Below are 4,613 nucleotides of genomic sequence, written 5' to 3' on the forward strand. Positions count from 1 at the left end.
AAAGTGGGTTCCTCGTCATCGAATTTGAATTCATCGAAAAAGTTAGGAAAAGTTTTATCCGGTTCTTTGAATCGAATAACGAGATTTACTGTCACTTTTATAACGCATTGGCGGCTGAAAGTGCGGAACATGTTCAGAGTTACCGTGTATTGAATTAAGAACCTTTGATACGCAGCCTGACACAATAACCATTAAGCTACGCCCAGTCTGTTTTTCCAATTCAAGCTCAGATAACCAAAATCTTGTTTCAACAATACCTTATCTAATCTATATTTTATTTTTGTATTTAATGAGCATTTGTAGATCATAAATTGATAGAAATCTAAGTAAAGACTGTGAAAAGGTTGAAATCCACTAGTGACAAAATTTGTAGTGCTGTCTAATTAATATTAACTTCCAATCAGTTTGTTATGAATTTCACGCAAAGCTACAGGAGGGATATCTGCACTAGCCGTCCCTAATTTAGTAGAGGGAAGGCAGCTACTTATCACCACCCACCAGCGAATAGTGGGATTGACCGTCTCTGTATAACGCCCCAACGGGTGAAAGGGCGAGCATGTTTGGGTGTGACGGAGATTCCAACCGGCGACCCGCAGATTGCGAGTCGAGCGCCCTAACCACCTGGCCATGCCGAGCCAACTTCCGATTTGGGGATTTCAATTTTATCAACTGAAACACTTATTATTATACACACTAGCTCGTCAAAAATGACGGGGCAAGTACTACCACCCCCACTTTTCATAGCTAAATGAAATAAATATATTTTGCGAAATCAAGCTTGAACAACAAAGAAGCAGAAAAGTGCAGTCGAGGCAGTTAAACGTTGGTAAATTCCTTTGTGAGCCAATCAAAATTAAGATCATTCATGAAATGAATTCGTGGCGTATTCATAGAATAATTATTGGTAAAAATTAGTTAGAATTACAATTTCTAATATATAGAAAAGCCAGTGCGTTTTGGTAACACTACGTTCCACAATGGCTTTTATGTCATGTTGCCCAGCAAAAAAAGTATAACCTAATATTGTTGTTAGTTTATGTACCAAAAGTATAAAATGAAATGTATAGACAATAAAACTGGAAAAATATTTGTTAATTTCTTATTATTAAAGAGGTTTGTTTTTGTATTAAAAACGATGGTAATACAATAGAAAATAGCTTAATCCATAAATGATTTAAGTTTAAAATTGAATCGATACTTTTACTTTCATGATAAATTTCACACACTTGGCTCTAGGCTAGGTGATACCACACTACATCTATGTTTTAGGCTTATTGTACCAACACTCACTACACTTATAAGGTTTCAAGACACATCCCTCTCGGCCCCCTTGTACCCCCGTCGCTAAAATCGTAATGGGGAAACAGTAATCAAACTATTCTATCCGGATAAATGCATTTTGGCTTTTGTGACTCCTCTTATTTCGAGAAATCAAGCGTAATGTGACGCGACACACACTGGCTTTTATATAGGTTAGATGAGACGTGTAGTAAGTATAGAAAAACATAGCGTTTTTCATCACTTGAATGAGTAACGGCGTTATTTAAACTGTAATAAATTTTCATGTTTTTGAAATCATGCAAACCTTAATGTAAAACAAGTGTAATATTAATATAAAAAGTAAACATGAAACCTGTATCTAACGCAAAAGAAAAGGTACTTTACTTCCATCTACTGGCAACTTTATAAAGTTTCAACCTTTTGATATAATGTTAACATAGGCCTCAGCGGCACTAGATATGGCAGATCAATATGCTTAACATATTTTTCTTCACTTTTTACTCATAAGTTCTTAGAATTAAAAATTACACGTTTGGCGGCACATTATTGACAATACATTTTACTCGCAAACTATCTTTATATTTGTTTATAATTAATTTTCTTAACAGTACTAAAGACTGACTTACGCCGAGAATTCAGTTTTATGGAATCACTATTTTTAATCTTTATACTGTTGCGTCTCCGTTCGTTAGTTAATTTTCCGTAAATTCGTTCCAAAGAAACTTTAGCGACACAAGTCCTTTCTTAAATAAAACTGGTTTATTCTTTCTGAATATAACTTTGCGATACACTTAATTTCAACAGTCGCGCTATAAGTCTCAACGAACGTCTCACGTGCTCGACTTCGACAATACTCAGTTCAATTACACACTCTCTGACTGCAGTTCAATTACTCATTACACTGTCCCCCGTCACGTTGTGAACGTCTTATATATACAAGACTAACACATGTCTAGTAAATGCTAGGGCATTCATGAAGGTTCGAGAAGGACGTGGCGTGATACTAGTCACGTGACCTCGCTGACGCAACAATACTTTCCAGTAGATGGCAATGCACCAGCGAAGTCTGTGCAGTTAGATATGTACAAAGGGCCTGCATGTATATTTATGGGTGCAGTTTCTATAATAAGATGTTACACGTTTGCAGGTTACGAAAATGGAGAAAGTAAAATATTGATTAATGTATTATACTTCTCAGATAACATTCCTTAATTCTTTCTCTGATAAATATCCCTTGTTTAATCAAACATTAAAAATGTTGAGCTTTAATAGACGAAACTTAAAAAGAAAAATTAACTCAGAAATAGTTTTAAGATTATTCTATAATCTTGTTATTCAGAATAGCGTAATGTAACTGGTATTATCGTATTTTCAACCTGAACGGAACCTCGTTGGCTAAACAACCTGGTCAAAGATTACAAGGCTCAAGCATAGCCGTTCTTAATTTAATACTATCCAGCAGCCAGTCAACAGCATTCGCCACCTACACGGCTACTCTTAACTCAATAATGGAATTAACTGTCACTCTTATACCACACCCACAGCTGAAAATGAGAAACGAATTTCAGGGCTAGATTTATTAAAGGTAAATAACACAGTGTGGTATTTTACGGCACGGCTCGTGTATTTACCTCAGTTAAGGTTCACTAATTGAGAGTTCAAGGATGCCGAGGAGTGTGTTTCTCCCAAACCCTGACTGAGGTGCTCATACAGAAAAAGACGGTAAACAAATGTACAATTGAAACAAAATCTTTATTTCACACAAAGGCAAAACAAGGACGTGCGTGTTCAATGAATGTGAACTGACAAGAAATGTGATAAAACTATTAATAGTTTCTCTTACCAGTTTGTTTGTTTTAGAGAAAAGACATATTGAGCTATCTGCTGTGTCCACCACAAAGAATTGAACCCCGGATTTTACTATTGCAAATCTGTAAATTTACCGTTATTCCACTGGTGGACTCCTCTTACCAGCTAAGTGTGTTAACTTTTATAAGCTGTTCTAAAATTAAGTTCAAAGTGAAATGAAAAATAATCCCAAAAAGTCATTTTGAAACATGGGAAAAATCCAAATGCTTAAGCTAAAAGTTTGACATCAGCTAAAAGCACTCTACAACAACGTTTATTAAAATCAAGGTTAACATGAGTGTTAAGCTACAACTAAAAGCAAAAGGTTTTTACAAAAACCTGAAGGTTCTAAAGTTAAAGAATTTGCTCGCCTGGCTGAATCCTTATACAAACATACTGTTACGACAGCGGAGGTCACGTGACTCTAGTAACACGCCACGCGCTTCTAGAACGTTCTTGAAGCGTCAGGAGACAACTAGATATGGGGTAGTCTTGTATATATAAGACCGGCCAAGAAGCGACGGGAACAATGTGTAATTGAACTGCGGACAGAATATTGTTGAGTTGAGTACGTGAGACATTCGTTGTGAATTAAGCGTTTGTTATAGCGCGACTGTTGAAATTAAGTGTATCGCAAAGTTGTATTCAGAAAGAATAAACCAGTTTTATTTAAGAAAGGACTTGTATCGGTAAAGTTTCTCCGGAAAGAATTTTTACGGAAAATTAACTAACGAACGGAGACGTAACAATACTAACTGACTGACAGATAACACATTACTGTATAGTGGTGTAAGTTGTTAAAATAGGTGACTCCTCAAGGCGGCCTTGGCCCTCATTTGGGAAAATTAAGGGGTCGCTAATGTATAATATAATCATGTACTGTAATAGTCATAAAATCATTTAAATTGAACAAGTTTCCCACAACCAAAACCGTTTGGGCAAAATTCTTTGCAACAAGAGAATGACTTGTATCATGAACTAACACCTCTTTAGTTTTTGGTGTGTGGGCTTTACTAATTGTTTAGAACACATCAGCACCAGTGTTGTAGTAAAGGAATCATCCTGCAATCTGGCAATTGTACAAAAGTTTAATGAACAAGATTGTCCCTTCAGTGTTTCCATAAGTACTTGTTGCTAACAGTGACGTGTGCATGAATTGACACTGAGGCTTCTGTAGTTTTTCTTCCAGTTTATTCTGGATGTCTCTGTTTATTGCTTTGTATTTGTAATAAGCTTGGTTTCAGTTCAGAAAAACTGAGCTAGTTTTGAGGTAACTTTGAGCTATAAACAGTACAGAAATCTGTACTTTACTTCTCAAGCAAATATAAACCATTGAGAGCTTTAAAAATAGGAATTTTCAATCAAAACTTCGAAACCTAGAAGTTCATTCTGCTTGTTTCCAAAGTTAAACCACCTCTACGTTATTTTTTTTTCATTTTGAATAAGAGAAAATTCCTTTTCAAGCTTCTCAATATATATACACT

Source organism: Limulus polyphemus, unplaced genomic scaffold (genome assembly GCF_000517525.1).
Source record: "Limulus polyphemus unplaced genomic scaffold, Limulus_polyphemus-2.1.2 Scaffold488, whole genome shotgun sequence".
Taxonomy (NCBI): domain Eukaryota; kingdom Metazoa; phylum Arthropoda; class Merostomata; order Xiphosura; family Limulidae; genus Limulus; species Limulus polyphemus.